We start from the raw sequence: 16,796 nt of genomic DNA, 5'->3' as shown, positions 1-16,796 counted from the left end.
CATGACTATAGGGCCATGCTTTCAAATTCATGTCTTGGAATATTACTATCTTAGAAGATGAACAGACCAAAAAGGCAACTGGGTATTTTGAGCTCTACTTGTGAAACTGGGAGGAGTAAGGCAAGTCAGTGAGGAGCACCAAGTGATTTCAGGCAAGTCAGGCTTGATCAGGAAAAGGGGATGGGGAGGGAAGAGGGAGCATTTTCCTCTTCATAGAATTGTAGAGTTGGAAGGGACCACAAGGGTCATCTAGTCCAACCCCCTGCAAGGCAGGAAACTTTTATCCAAAGTGGGGCTCAAACTCACAATACTGAGATTAAGAGTCTCATGCTCCACCAACTGAGCTATCCCTTCAATCACTTTTGTGTCGTGTATTTTAGACCAAAACCCTGAGAGAGGAACTGCTCTTTTTCTTTATTGGTCGGTAAGCTGCTCTGGGAGCCTTTTGGCTGAAGAGCAAGATAAAAACAAATAGTAAATTTTGAGAATATAGTAGTGAAAGTAACATATAAATATACAGATTGTAGCTGAGCAAATAGCTTACAAAAATGGCTTCCAAAAATGCATGCATTAGACAAAATACATACTAAAATGCTGATGAATTTTCATGAGGACTTCTTTAAAAAAAAAAGTCACAAACAGATGTGCAAAATCTATTGTGCTGAACCTAAGGCTGGCAAAGTGAGGAAGAGAGAGAAGCCAAAACTGACGGATTCCCCCATCTCTCACTGCAAATACTTTGAGCTGCTTTTCAAAGGCCAGCTTTGAACTGTTGCTAAGAAAGGAAAACTTGCTCCCCCCCCCCCCAATTCATCTTTAACCCTAAAAACAAACACACACTCTTTGTGGCTCTTAAATCAACAGATGGCAAACTGCTACTGAGTAGAGGCAAGTGTGAAAGTGGCGGCAGTGCTGGGGGGCGGGTGCTTATGAAGTTGGTTTGGTACAAAAAGAGAGGTTCTGCAAGCTTGTTTCCCTGTTCTCACCTGTCAAACATCAGAGGGCCTTTGGATCTTCCCTGGTTTTGACTGAAGCAAACAGCCTTGTGTTCCAACCACACTCTTTGAGCAACCCAGATTACAAATGATGATTCATATTACTCAATGCAATCAACATCAAAGCTTCTTCCCTGGTTCCACAGATCTCAGCTGCAAGCACCACTCCCATGAGCCTACCTGCTTTCAATACATCCCAAACACGCTCCCTTGTGTCATACACTGGCATCTGAAAAATTACGGCAGACCCAAGTGAGTGGCAACCCTGATTGATGGCTGACTACTGTGATTCCTCACAACTACTCATTCCCATCTGCAAGTCACAAACCCCAATTCCACAGCACCGGCAAAGAGAATTGCTACTACAAACTTCTCCAAGGCAGACACATTGTGGAAAGGCACTTACAGGGCCAATTAGGTTCAAGGCAAGACCTCTTCATCTCTATCATGGGAAGCCAACATAATGCCCTTCATATACTGGGGAACACAACTTCCAGCAACCCCAGCAAGGCCAATGGCCCAGGGCTGATGGGAGTTGTAGTCCACAACGACTGGAGGGCAATATGTTGACAACCCCTTTGAGAGACTAAGGCCTGGAGACACATAATAACAAAAACTAACAACAACAACAACCAGAACAGCAGCGTGAGATGCACTAGGTTGCTATACACACGTTCGCAAGCGATAAGCCATCCAGAGGTTAGGTTAGGTTCAACGAATGTATGTATTGCATCCCATTATGAAATTCCTCCAGCTATTTACAACCAAGTAAGAAATACAATAAAATCACATCAACATATTAAAAATGGTTTTAACAATGCAATCCAGGAAAATATGTATTTGCTTGGCATCAAAATGAGGACACGGTTGCTGCCTGGTGGGCCTAACATGGGAGAGAAAAGGCCCATTCTCCCATGGCCACCCCCAAACCACCTGTGGAAGGCTTTTAAAAAAAAGTTTTTTAAATCTTTTAATATTATTCATTATATTTTAGATCCCTTGCTGTTTTGTTAATGCTTGGATTAACTGGCCAGTTTTTAAAACAACAACACTGTTATCTAATTATTTTTTTTTCATTTTTCTTGTTTGTAACATGTTATTTTGTGTCTTATTATATTTAAGCTGCCTTCCAAGGCATATACCCTAAAATAAGGCCCATAAATAAATTTATAGCTAAATAAAATAATAATAAATGTATTACAAGTGGCACATATTCATTACCATTTTCACCTTCCTGAGGGAGAGGAGAAATCACAAGCATATATAAACCATGAAACATGGCCCCAGGGTCTGGTGATGTTAGAGGCATTGCCCAATAGGTGCTCTTTGAAGCTAGCTGCTCCCAAGTTGATACTCAACTGTGTCAAAAACCTGCAAATCCATCCATCCCCACCTACTGAAAAACAAACCCTCAGGATGAACAATATACACCTAACCTGTACTACAAGGGTAGCAATGTTGCTATCAAATTACTCCAACATGTAAAAATACATTTTTGCCCTAAGCCATATTATATTTTCACAGTCTTCCCCATAAACTGTTCAAATAAGAGCCACCTTTGTTACAAGGCAGTAATAAGTGAGAAGTAAAATACGTACAAGTCACTTGGTTACCAATGACTCACCTGCCAGACAGGTTGGAACAATACTAGCCTATTAAAAATTTCCTCTTGGAAAGGCCAACCTGCCTCTCTATTGTTCCACCTCTGAATCAGGTGTGTAGATATTTATTATCAAAATTGCTGGTGGTTTAAGAGAGAAAGCAAGGGTGCCACCACCGATGCTTAGTTTTACCAGCTGACAAAAACCAACCGTGTTGTCACCCTGCATTTGCAAATTACCTTTTGGAAAAAACCTGAGAGCGGTGTTTGATTGCGTTTCTTTTTCACCCTGGCTCCCAAAGCGTTCCCTCGTTCTGCCATCCTTCACTAAGAAGCCTTGCTGAACTGCTGTGGCCACCGGTCTCATCACTGCACACTCTGGCGACAGACAAAGCCCAGCAAAACATCCATGTCCGTGGACAGGAAAGCCCAGTTGAAGAGAAGGGATGGGGAAGGGAGGGGAAGGCAGGGGAAGGGAAGAAGGGAAGGAAGGGGGGAAAGACACGGGAAATAAAACGGATTCTCTGCTCTGCAGGGAACACTAAGCTATGTTGCCATGGAGAAGCGGGGAGCTGTAAAAAATGAACAGAGGTACTCCTTAGAGAGCGAGACTCTGAGGCGGCTTGCAAAGGCACCACTTTGCAGGGGAATAATCCTGAGTGAAAGGCAGGCAGCAAAAGAGGCAGTGTCAGAAACAAAAAGAGTCTGCAAGAACAAGAGGCTGGAAGGATGAAACAGTGCCCCAAATGGTGCAAAGATCTGGAGCACTGGCACGGCCCGTGACAAAAGGACGCTTTTTGCTTTTTCACCTATGGGACGTTTTACTAGTTTGCAAATGGTGGGGGTGGGAAGATGACAAAGGGAGGGCAATGTTTCTACAATTAGACATAGTGTGGAAGAAAGTGGGTATTGCTTTATTTTATTTACAGTGGTACCTTGGGTTAAGTACTTAATTCGTTCCGGAGGTCCGTACTTAACCTGAAACTGTTCTTAACCTGAAGCACCACTTTAGCTAATGGGGCCTCCTGCTGCCGCCGTGCCGCCAGAGCACGATTTCTGTTCTCATCCTGAAGCAAAGTTCTTAACCTGAAACACTATTTCTGGGTTAGTGGAGTCTGTAACCTGAAGCATATGTAACCTGAAGCGTATGTAACCCGAGGTACCGCTGTATTTGCGTACCTTCCATTTAACAACGTCTCTAGGCAACTAATAATAAAAAGTTACAAACCACTAAAAACAAGCAAGTGCATGAAAAGGTTAAAAAATAGAGCAAAACAACCACAGTATTAAAGTAAAAGAACTAAATAAATAAAATCAGCAACATAACCCAGCTGAACCTAAAGAGGCTGAAGTTTTGTGCTTAAAAAAAAACAAAACTGGAGGTTTCTTCTTGGTACAGCCAGACATCAGATGCTCATTTCTGATCCACCGTGGGAGCCTAATCTTGCTGGGGGAGAGTCAAGGAGGGGCAGCCCCCACCACTCCTGCTCCACCCTTTTTTAACACCCCAGGGTCAGGCAGGCAGTGTACTAAGGTGGAGCCCAGTAGTAATGGATAAACTGAAAAAGGTGGTGATACCCACAAATGAATCCTGTGTGCTTAAGGAAGTACTGCAGCAGAACTTAAGAAGGCCCAAACTGGGGGAGGAAGGAGGCACTGAGGGATAGATAAGCACACTGCAGGGAGAGCAGAAATCTGACAATACCTAAACAGCCAAGGCCCAGCCCAGCCTCACTCAGACACAGGGAAGCCTTACCCAAGGGCACGGATCTGGTTTTCCAGAGCTAAGAGTCACTTGCTCTTCTTCTTACCCACTGAACTGCAGCAAGGTACGTCTTAAGAAAAGCTGGACCAAAGGCCCATTGAGTCCAACATCCCGTTCTCACCGTGGCCAGCTCCATGTCCATGGGAGGCCAGTGGCTTTATGAAGAGAATCAGCCAGCCTTCCCCAGCCAACACCCAAATTGTGATTTGTTGGTTCATTTGCATCATCAAAGTGCAGTTGGCCTGTACTGTATTATACAAGGCAGCTGAAAATCATGGTTGCAGAAACTTGTTTCATAGCCACTCACAAAGTATGGTGGTTTGGATGATGGTGGTTCAAACATTATGACAGACAAAGAGTCGGACACGACTAAATGACTCAACAACTATTTCTGGGTTAGCCGAGTCTGTAACCTGAAGCGTCTGTAACCCGAGGTACCGCTGTACTGCTCTAACCCTTTCCTTTTCAGCTAGGAGCACTTTGTTGAGGTCTTTTGGCAGTTACCGTATTCGGAGAATTTCCCCTGCTCTGCAGGTTTCGCCTTCGCCACAGCACTAGTCACAACAACGGTTTAGGCCTTGGGTGGAATCCTATTGCATTTCATCCACCCCCTCTTCCCTGTGGCGACATTAAAAGGATACTCCATTAGAGGGGTCTGGAGGGAAGTCTCTGTCCATAAAGCCAAGTGTGTAGGGCTAGCGGGCTACAGAGCTTCCCTCAGCGTTTGGGGGCCATCCGCGTAAACCTGCGTTTTGTGATGGATCCACCCCTGAATTGAACCTGTCATGCCTTGATCCTCCAGCAGGGCCTATGCCAAAGCTTCCTACGTCTGAAATCAATAAAATTGTGCCCATTTAAATCCCAGACAGTTGTTGTATCCATTCATTTTCCACTCAGCAGTTAGGCATGCCGGGAAGGGGGACTCTGCGGCTGGGAACCAATTTGCACCATAAACAGATTAACAGACAGAGAGAATGAACAAATGAAAGAAAGGTACATGCAAAACAGAGAACAGGGATCCAACATCTGGGTTATATTCTCCCTGTAATGAGCACACTGTCAACAGGACAGAACCCTGTCAAGCAAATTACAAAGCAATGAGGTTTTATTCACAGGGTGACAAGTCAACAGCCCATCAGTTAATTTTAAGAACTGACTACATACTCAGGCCTTAAATAAAATAAACGAGCTGTCTTCGCACACACACACAAAATTGGAACATAAAACAGAAGACGACTAGGACTGGTTTTTCTTGATTTGACACCCTGGGATTAGAAGGGGGGGCCTTTAGATCAATTCAGTCTCTTGACTCCCCATAAGGACTGCAGTGCTTTATGTACAAAGTCCATTCCAACCACTATATACGGTATTTCAGTTTCACAGCAACTATGCAAGTCCAGCCTCCCTGACAGCTGTGCCTTTGAAAAGTCATGGAGAACAGCAGTTTCAGCCAGTGTAGCTTACCATGTCAAGGCACCACAGAGGAAAGGAAAGTTACACAGCCTGAAATTCTGTATTTCCCCCATTCATTAAAGCTGTAAAAAATTGTCCTCAGTTATAACTGGTTACCTCTTTTTGTTCCCATTTTGCAACAAGGAACTAGGGCTGAGAGAAATAATTGGCTAACATGAATATCACAGCAAACCATATGTATCAGAAAGTGCTGTTTGCAAATCCCACTTCAGATTAGGGGTGTTTGGAGAATTTGATATTTGCAAATTTCAAAATTAATTGACCTGACCTGTACTTCCCAGACTAATGCACAGGTCAGAATTTAGTGATCCAGTGGCTTTAGTGCTTTCTGAATTTTCTGACCCAATTCTAAGCTCAAAAAAAGGTATCAAAATGCAGTTTTTGAAATGGGTGCTTTAAGAGAAAATAGGTTTAAAATATATATTAAATAAATTAAAAATGCAGTTTAATGCAGAAACAGGAGGAAAATAGTACAAAAATGGCACAGTCCAGAAATATGCATCTGTCCATTCTTAGTTATGAAGCAACCACAAGCTATGGTTTGTCCATTGGGATGTCTTGCCAAACCAAGGTCAAGCTTCATAAACCATGGTTCATGGTTTGGTTTGACATGTGAGCAGAACTAGTGAACTGTCCAAGTTTACACCAGAAAAACCATTAATATGGTTCAGATATGATGCCAAACCAATGGTCTGTCATAATGTTTGAACCACCATCATCCCACTTTGCGTGGTCAACCGGCTCCAAAACTCCTTGGGCGATCAGTTTGTCCAGTTGTTCGTCCACCTTAGCCTTGAGAGCAAAGGGAACCCGGCGTGGCTTTAGCTTGATGGGGGCGACTTGTGGATCAAGGCTAAAGGAGATGGGCGTACCTGTATATTGGCCCAAGGTGCCGTCAAAAACCTCGGCAAAGTCTTTGACCAGACCCTCAGTCTCTGCGTTAGAGATGCAGTTGATGCCGGTGACTTCCAGGCCGAGGGCATCAAACCAGTCTAGCCCTAGGAGGCTTGGCCGCTGACCTTCGACCACCAGCAACCGGAGCAGGCCCGAAAAATCCTTGAAGGCGATCCGGAACCGGCCAACGCCTACCACGGGAATGTCGTTTCCCTGGTAGTCTCTCAGGTGTACGCGGTGAGAGTCGAGTTGCCTTTTGGACACTCTGGGTACCAGTCTTTTGATGGTGCTCCATGACACGATGGACAGGGCAGACCCGGTGTCGATCTCCATGTCACATGGAGCTCCTTCAATGAGCACCGTGACGTTCAGCTTGCGTCGCGTAGGCGAGTCGGTTTGGCCAATCGTGGTTCCAGACGGGCAGCGGCAGTTGGTGAGAGCAAAACAACTTTCCTTGGCAGACTGGAGTGAAGACTTGGACTTGCGAGCCGATGAAGGGGGGGTGTCAGACGGAGCCGATCGGCAGACCTTAGCGATGTGGCCCCTTCTGGAACACTTCCTACAGATGGCGTCTCTGAATCGACACTTGGCACGGGAATGGTTGCCTCCGCAGCCAGCACATTCCGGTTGGCCCTTGGACTTCTGTTGGAACTTCCTGCGCTCCCGCTTTGTCTGGTGCACGTCATCGTCTTCACTGGAGGATGCCTCCTCACTGCTGGCCTCTTCATGATGCACCGGAACTGGCTCCCTAGCAAGACGCGGGCTGCTGGACTTGCGGATCTCCTGGGCGGAGCGTTCAGCAGCTTCTGAGGCCACAGCCTCCTCAATGGCTTTCTGTAGCGTGAGGTCTGGCTTGGCTAGGAGGCGCCGTTGCAGATGGATGTCCCGGACCCCGCAGACGATTCGATCCATCAGGGCATCGTCTAAGTCTCGGAACTCACAGTGCATTGCAGCCTGTCGCAGGGCGGTGGTGTAGTTGTTGATTGACTCCCCCTCTGCCTGGTTCCGGTGGTAGAACGCATGGCGGGCAGCAATCTTGGACGGCTTTGGTGCGTAGTGGTTGCGGAGCTTCTCTTGGATCGTGTCCCATGGTGTTGCCTGGACTGCTTCAGGCGCAACCAACGCTCGGGCCGTCTCAAACACCTCAGGCCCACAGAGGCTAAGGAATAGGCCCCGCTTCCGATCCTTTGATACTGCTGTCAGCTCGTTGGCTTGGAGGTAGCAGTCGAACCGAGCGAGGTAGGAGTCCCACGATTCAGAGGCTGGCGCAAACGGCGGTAGAGGCACAAGTGAAGCCATGATTCCGATGCCGGCGTGAAGGGCGATGGATGGAACACAGTGCTCTAGCCAGAACAGTCAGCTCTGAATTGGTTCTCCCCAGTGATTTCGCTCAGTGATTTCGCTCTGTGATTCAGCTCAGTGATTCAGCTCAGTTCAGAGGCTGGCCGCATCTGGCTGTGCTCTGATGTCCATCAATCCCATCCTCGTCCCCAGTGTTAAGTCGTGGGTTGACATAGCAGCCGGCACAGCGATTTCTTCAAGTAGCTCTTTATTATGGTAAGCTGGAATAGAACTGACTGCGAACAGCTCAGCCGGCCTGTATTTATAGGCAGCCGGCTGTCAACATTGTAACCACAACAGCCCAGAGTTCCCGCCTAAAATAACTGCCGCGGACCTGAGTGAAAACTATATACAGACATGAGTGAAAACTATATACAGTATCCCCCTGTTGGCCCAGGGTGAAACACACTACATAACAAGGACTGCAGTGCTTTATGTACAAAGTCCATTCCAGCCACTATATACGGTATTTCAGTTTCACAGCAACTATGCAAGTCCAGCCTCCCTGACAGCTGTGCCTTTGAAAAGTCATGGAGAACAGCAGTTTTAGCCAGTGTAGCTTACCATGTCAAGGCACCACAGAGGAAAGGAAAGTTACACAGGCTGAAATTCTGTATTTCCCCCATTCATTAAAGCTGCAAAAAATTGTCCTCAGTTATAACTGGTTACCTCTTTTTGTTCCCATTTTGCAACAAGGAACTAGGGCTGAGAGAAATAATTGGCTAACATGAATATCACAGCAAACCATATGTATCAGAAAGTGCTGTTTGCAAATCCCACTTCAGATTAGGGGTGTTTGGAGAATTTGATATTTGCAAATTTCAAAATTAATTGACCTGACCTGTACTTCCCAGACTAATGCACAGGTCAGAATTTAGTGATCCAGTGGCTTTAGTGCTTTCTGAATTTTCTGACCCAATTCTAAGCTCAAAAAAAGGTATCAAAATGCAGTTTTTGAAATGGGTGCTTTAAGAGAAAATAGGTTTAAAATATATATTAAATAAATTAAAAATGCAGTTTAATGCAGAAACAGGAGGAAAATAGTACAAAAATGGCACAGTCCAGAAATATGTACCTGTCCATTCTTAGTTATGAAGCAACCACAAGCTATGGTTTGTCCATTGGGATGTCTTGCCAAACCAAGGTCAAGCTTCATAAACCATGGTTCATGGTTTGGTTTGACATGTGAGCAGAACTAGTGAACTGTCCAAGTTTACACCAGAAAAACCATTAATATGGTTCAGATATGATGCCAAACCAATGGTCTGTCATAATGTTTGACCCACCATCATCCAAACCACCATACTTTGTGAGTGGCTATGAAACAAGGTTCTACAACCATGATTTTCAGCTGCCTTGTATAATACAGTACAGGCCAACTGCACTTTGATGATGCAAATGAACCAACAAATCACAATTTGGGGCTTTGGCGCCCTTGGAGACTATCATTTGGGGGTTCATGGAGAAGGCAGGGAAGGAGTGAAGCCAACCATGATCTGCCTGGATGACAGAAACAGAAATCATGGTTTGGAGCATAGACACCTGAACTAAAAGTACTGGATTAGGATTTGAATTCAATCAATGTAAATGCAACACTTGTAATTTATTACCTCCTCATACCTAAAGCAGTTTTACAACTAAAATTAATTACGCTAAAGTTCCTAGCTCACTAGACTACCAGTATCTGCACTAATGGTTGTTGCATGGGGGGGGGGGCGCAATTAAACATCTGTAAACACTTTTCCTTCACTGGAAATGATTCTTGTCAGAGCTTACCAGACAGAAAGGATCTTTATTTACAATAAAAAACAGAAAGAATTAATGAACTGTTCAATAATAAATTTAGCTCAGTATTCTGAAAAAGCTGAGGGTCGGGGCTTGTCCAATATGGCAGGATACGGTTTTAATATTAAATGCCTAGCAGTGCAAAAATTGTCCTAGGCCAGCAGGACACGGTGCCACCTGCAAGCATGTACACCAAGCTGAGCAGCATGACAAGTTGGATATGTGTGTGAAAGATTTCAGATCTGCCAATTCCTTCTGAAGCTGCAAACCCGAGTGGGTGAATGTTAGCATGCGTTGTGCCATCTGCAGCTAAGATTAGGGCTAGCAAGATGCAGGGAGGTGTAACATCTTCAACAGCCTGTGCATGGCTCAGAACATCTTCAGCCCAAATGTGCTGCTAATTACAATAGGTTGGGGAAGGGGGGGGGAAATATATATAACCAGATCAACAACACGCAGATGGTCTTCCCCCTCTACCTCCGTCAGATGTGGCAGTGCAGCTATATTCATATTCTCCATCCTCCAGAAGTGACAGCTCTGAACCCAGAAATTCTCTTACATGCATGGGCAATTTAAAAATGACATTTTGGAACACGGGGCCTGTGTTTTAAAGTTTTATCAGAGGCAGGGTTCTGAGCCCAAACTCCCCACCCCACCCACCACCTCTGGGCCACAGCAAGCCCTGTTGCAGACGCAAGATCAGATCTCTGCAAATGGTGATTTCCATTGGATTGTAGCCAGGGTGGGGGGGGCTGGAAGAGGTCTGTCATTTCACACATACGTGTGCACATGTGTGCACGCACACAGACTGCAATGCCACTCTGTGAATGCCAATCCCAAAGCAGCATATTGTTTATTATTACTACTACTAAGAACATCAGAAGTGCTTGCTGGATCACGCCCCTGGCCCATCATAGTGCAGGATCCTGTTCTCAAAGTGGCTGACAAGATGCCTCTGAGAAGTCTGAATGCAGGATCTGAGCAGAACAGCCTCTTTACCCTCTTGGGATTCCCAGCATTCAGAGGCATTGTCATCCTCATCTCGTCGATTATAGGCTACTTGCAACACAGAAATTTCAAAATGGTTCACGGGAAGGAAATTAAAAATACACGGAGATGCAATATCCACAATTTCAGATAATTTACATTAAGGTAAATCTAATAATATAAATGCACAATAACCATAATAACACATGGTTAGTGAAAACTATTAGGCAGCATGATACAAACTTCCAACCAAGATAAAACCCACTATTCACACAACCACCCATCTCACCATCCCACAGGACCACTGCATTCGCCACTTCATACTAAGAGTAGACAAATTGACATCAATGGACATAAATAACTTAGGTCTGTTTCAGAATAAATGTTAGTTGGACACAACCCAGTACCTCTACCTCCCACTCTTACTCAACAATACTGAAACCCACATATGGTCACGACACCCTTACGTCCTCCTTGGGCGGGATCACTGTCAAGCCTATTCTCCAGTGTGGTGTAGTGGTTAAGAGCGGTAGACTCGTAATCTGATGAACTGGGTTCGCGTCTCCGCTCCTCCACATGCTGCTGCTGGGTGACCTTGGGCTAGTCACACTTCTTTGAAGTCTCTCAGCCTCACTCATCTCACAGAGTGTTTGTTGTGGGGGAGGAAGGGAAAGGAGAATGTGAGCCGCTTTGAGACTCCTTAAAGGGAGTGAAAGGCGGGATATCAAATCCAAACTCTTCTTCTTCTTCCAAACTGATGCAGCACTAAGGCCCCTGTCCCTCTCTCATGATTAGCATTAAGCGTGATTAGCACTGAATCAAACGCCACTGGAAAGGCAAAGAGGGAAGAGAGAGGGCGATGTGTGGCTCAGAAAGGGTGTGCATTCCCAAGGTTACAAGTTAGTATTTTCCGAAAGCTAGCATAACATCTGCACCCGACGCCACTGAAGCAGAGAGCAAGACTTTAGTGATAAAATTCCTAAAATTCTGGAGGAAATATATATAAAATTCAAGGAACAATATATATAAAACCATGAGCAATTACATACTCTCAATAGGATATGCATTATTAATATCAAATTGTTCCAGAATGAGAATGAAACTTTTAATTATAGAATTTTCTAGCGCAATTAAAAAACAGGGATGGGGAGGACAAAGTAAAAAAATTAAAAGGGGGAAGAGGAAAAGAGTAGCAAAACTGGAACATAAGAATGAAAAATTCAAGTATGTGGGAAGGTTATTTTACCCGGGTGGTGGCGTTGTTTTAAACCTCCCTCTTTAAATAAGGAATGATTGATTTTACAGATGTTATTTTAGAACGTGCCAATGTCATGCATGGCACTCTGCAGTACAAGCACAAAAAGACAAAGAGTTCTGCCCCAAGCAGCTTACAGTTTAAAGTCAAGAGAGACCAAAGGGCATTGAGCTGGATCTAAGTGTTTCAACTTGAAACTGAAACACAGCAGAGGCTTTGCTGGCCAGCAGAAGAGAGAAGGAGAGGGTCAAAACATTTCTGCTAGGCCTGGTCAACCCCAAGGCTTCCTGTTGTCAGCTCATCCCTGGGAAAGATGCTGCATCACACAGATTCCCTTCAGTGCCTGAAAAGGTCCCGAGGCCTCAGCGCACTCACTCTCACGTCTCTTCCAGACCGCTTGCGTATTGGGCATTCATCCCGATTTGTTTCCAGTGAAGTTAGACAAGGAAGTGTCAAGCAATTGTTACCCCACACTTTCCAATGCAAGTTCCCATCACTTTCTTTATCACAAAAACTCCCACCTTTGTGCATGTTTTATTTTTTTAAATTTTATTTTTTATTTATACCCTGCCTTTTTCCCCCTGACAGGACTCAAGGCGACCTACAGATGAAAATAAGAACCACTAAAACGTAGAAAAAACAATCATTTAAAAAACAACTAAACTTTGATGGAATTAAAACTATACATGTGTACCCTGTATCCACGGGGCCTCTTTTAAAGGACTCACCCTGTATAAAATCTATTAAAACCATACCAATAATGACAATAAAAACAGCCACATCACCAGCCCCTTCATTAGAAGTAGTCAGTTCCCCAAAGCCTTTTGGAACAAGAAAGTCTGCATCTGTCAGCGGAAGGACAAGAAGGAGGCAGCCAGTCTAGCTTCTCTAGGGTTTCAAAGTCTGGAAGCAGCCACCACGGAGAAGGCCCTCTCCTGTATCCCCACCAATTTGTGAGTTTGTGATTGAATCCCACCCAAAAACTGCAAGAGTCTGGAAGTGCCCCCATGTGGGGACCATGGCATAGATGGAGGGGAGAGCAGAGAACAATCCCGTGATGAGGAACTTGTGGCCCTTCAGACGCTGCTGGACTTCAACTCCCATCAGCTCCAGCCAGCATGACTAAAGGTCAGGGATGTTGGGAGCTGAAGTCCATCAACATCTGGAGGGCCAAAAGCTCCCCATCCCTGGGCAAACCCTTCCACCTCCCTGATAAAAGTGGTCCAACTCTACAGTTCTGTGATTCTAATGGCTGTGGCTCAGTGGTAAGACCTCCTGCCTTTAATGCAGGAGGTCACAGATTCGGACCCCCCAAGGGCCCCTACTTTCCAGGGGCAGTCCTGAATTTACAGAGGCCCTGCCAGTTTCTTATTTGATCCCAGAATGCCCCACTTTTCCTTAGGTTGTCCCTATTTTCATCAGAAAAATGTCGGAGAGTATGCAGATTCCTTCTCTGGCCCTTCTAGAGAGGGCTGGGAGAGATCCCTGCACGGGAGAGCTGCTGCCAGCCAGTGTAGCCAATACTGAGGTGGACAAGAGTCTGACTCAGTACACGGCAACTTCCTCTCTTCCTATGAATTTAATGGGCTGTGTCGCTTGCCTCAGGCCATGAATTACAGAATGTTGAAGCCCCGACAGAGCGGGAGAGAATTAGACCCAAGAAGCAGTACTTCCTGCTCAAGCAGTGACAACAGTCCAGCCTCCTTCTGCCGCTAATGGAACAGGGAGGTTAATGTCTTTACTCAGCAGAAAAAAAACCTTGGTGCATGCGACAGAAACAGGGTGGGAGCAGGGACTGAGATCGCGCTGGACAAGCTCCAACAACCACAGTTTGCAAACAAAAGAAGGAGAGACCTTTTTTGGGCTGCAATCCAGAAGCAGATTGTGACCTTTAGCTGAGAGAAACGAAGCCTCGGAAGAGAGAGACAGGCAGCTGCTTGTCCTAAGGTGCGTATGAAACAGGCCTACGATTCCCACTCTGATCTTACCATGAAGCTAGCACCCCACAAGTGTGGGATTTGAACTCATTGGGTGGAGAATACAGCACCCCGAGAATGTCAGCTTCCACTTTCACTCAGCCCTAGAACTCCCTGGGTGACCTTGGCCTCCCACCCACATGGCTCAGCCAAGCCCACCTCACACGGTTGTTTCAAAGATAAACTGGGGGGTGGGAGAGAACCACATCCACAGTCCCAAACTGCTGGGAAAGAGGGCAGATAATAATAAAACAAATAGCTTTAAAATAAAAGAGTTTCATTAGGGTTAACATTAGGGTCACAGTCAAAAGTCACAATATGGCTTGGTTCATACAGCACAGTAGTACAAACCAAGGCTTACTGGAAGAGTGTGAATGTGCAGGCTCCCAGAGAGAATCTCATGGCCACTTTGCTCCTCCATGGCAAGAGTAGAATTGGAAGGGACCCCACGGGTCATCTAGTCCAACCCCCTGCAATGAACATGGTGGTAGCTGAGACTGTGAGTAAGGTGTCTCTGCCTTAACCATGATGTTAATCTGCAGTAACACACAGTTTGGCTTACCATGGCATATGAGCCAGGCCTGTCACACAAGGAGGTTTCTAAGGCGCCAAGTGCACTATACACCTAAAGTAGCACCAGGCCACTGTAAGCAATCATGGGAAAGAATTTTGGGAAGTGTAGTTTGTAAAGGATGCTGAGAGTTGTTAGGAGATCTCTATCCCCCTCACAGAACTACAATTCCCAAAGTTCCTTAGGAAGAGGGATTGGCTAGAATCGTAGAGGGGGATGTTTCCTAACAACTCCCAGCACACTTTACATACCACAGTCCCCAGGATTCCTTGGATAGTGCTGTGACTGTTTAAAGTGGTATAATCCTGCTTTATGTACAGTGCAGATGGGGGCTACAGCTCCTACCCATTGCACTATGCCACCCTCTCTACCACTAGCCGAAACACCAATGGGCAGCTTGTGCAATCCATCAAGCCAAACTCACTTCGCTGTGTCTGTTTTATGCTCAGTCATGAAAATCTGCCTTTATTTTCCCCAGTCAGGATAACACAAACTGGTTGATTCAGCCCTTGGAAGCCTAACACCATCCATAGTTTGAGAGTGGCTTGGTGGGTCATAAATTGGGCAGGCCAGAACAAAATTTCAATCAAACTAAAAACTGAGGCAGGCAGGTGTGCACCATCTCCACTCATACAGACTATAGTCTGAAACAATCCGCTCCCCACCAGACAGAAATAAAAAGCAATATTGTTTCTCTTGCTGTTTTCCCCCGCTTCCCATTAAAAGTCTTTTATTGCTTCCTTTGCCCTCACAACCCCAACATCCTCATGGGAGTTCTACCCAGGCAACTGATGGAAAATCAGATATGCTTGAGGATGAAATTTGGACACGACACAATTTTAAAAGAGTTTGGAAGTACAGGGGAGGGGGTGGCAACAGGGAGAAATAATTTAACCAACATTTATGTGATCGCTGTTTCTAAACAAAACGTCTGAACATACTTATCTTTTATATTACAAAAAGGAAACTGGAGTAAGGATCTACCTCAAAATATCTGACATACGAACATAGGAAGAGTGTGCAGGATCAGGCCAGTAGCCTATCTAGTCCACGATCCTGTTCTCACACCAGCCAACGAGATGGACCACTGAGAATCTGCAAGCAGGACTTCCCTGCATGTGAAGGCAGGCTCTGGCAGATGGAGCAGACGAGAGCAAGAGTGGGTCCAGTGGTCAAGAAGACAGTTTCTGCACTTTCCGTAGAGGGAAGTGAGGGGCAGGTGGGGCTCATCAACCTGGGAAGGTACAGTGGTACCTCGGTTTTTGAATGTAATTCGTTCCATGAAGTCCGTTCGAGTTCCGAAACGTTCAAAAAACGAAAACTGAAAGCGGAAGCCTCAAAACGGAAAATTCAAAACGGAAGTCACGTTTCCTGTTGGACTTCCGAGGTGTGTTCAAAAACTGAGGCATTTACGTCTGGGTTTTCGGTGTTCGAGTTCCGAAACCTTCGGCTATGGAGGTGTTCTAGGAGAAGGAAAACTCTGATCCTAAACTTGGTGAAGAATTTGGCGGCCAAACTGCTCACCAGGGCAAGACGGTTTGAGCATATAACACCAATCCTGACTTCACTGGCTGGCTGCCAATTAGTTTCCTAGCACAATTCAAAATGCTGGTTTTGACCTAGAAAGCCTTAAATGGCTCAGGACCGCAAAACCTCAAGGACCACTTCTCCCCACATGAACTGACCCAGACCCTGCGATCATCATCAGAGTCCCTCCTTTGTGTGCCTCATCCATGAGAGGTCTGGAGGGCAGCAATATGAGAACCGGCAGCACAGCACTTCCAAAGCAGTTTTGACCTACAGAGCCAAAGGCTGACATTGTTATGCATAAATGCTGCATTATAATTTTAAAAATATTGTTACTTTCCCCTAGTCTCTGGGAATAGAGAACGGGTTTCTTTAATGCCCATTAAATATATTTAGAGTGTAATTTAGCCCCATTATGGCTAATGGTAGTTTTGCTATTGACTTCAGTGGGAGGCAAATTACATTGTTTAGTCATTAAAATTTTTATTTAAAGAGGTGAACTTATCTCCTCAGTCTGCTTGTGGACAGATATACTGTGGCTGCTTCTGGAACACAGGCAATAAATAATGCAAAGAAAATGCATTTTGACTAATTGCAGACACACACACAAATGTGTTTTTATGTGGA

At 45.3% G+C, this 16,796-nt stretch overlaps 1 protein-coding gene across 5 annotated transcripts in view; it reads right to left on the bottom strand.

The window, feature by feature from the left end:
- PITPNM2 (phosphatidylinositol transfer protein membrane associated 2) overlaps positions 1-16,796 on the bottom strand; it is a 221,502-nt gene that overhangs the window by 157,833 nt on the left and 46,873 nt on the right. The window contains exon 1 of one of the 5 annotated variants that reach the window (XM_083476374.1): positions 2,836-3,107. The exons of the other annotated variants lie outside the window; for them this stretch is intronic. The gene's annotated coding sequence lies outside the window, so the exon portion shown is untranslated. Of the gene's footprint in view, positions 1-2,835; positions 3,108-16,796 lie in introns of those variants that run through there. 5 annotated transcript variants of the gene reach the window in all.

Source organism: Podarcis liolepis (genome assembly GCF_965112155.1).
Source record: "Podarcis liolepis genome assembly, chromosome: 15".
Lineage (NCBI taxonomy): Eukaryota > Metazoa > Chordata > Lepidosauria > Squamata > Lacertidae > Podarcis > Podarcis liolepis.
Note: the sequence above shows the minus strand (reverse complement) of the source record. Positions and strands in the feature narration are given on the sequence as shown.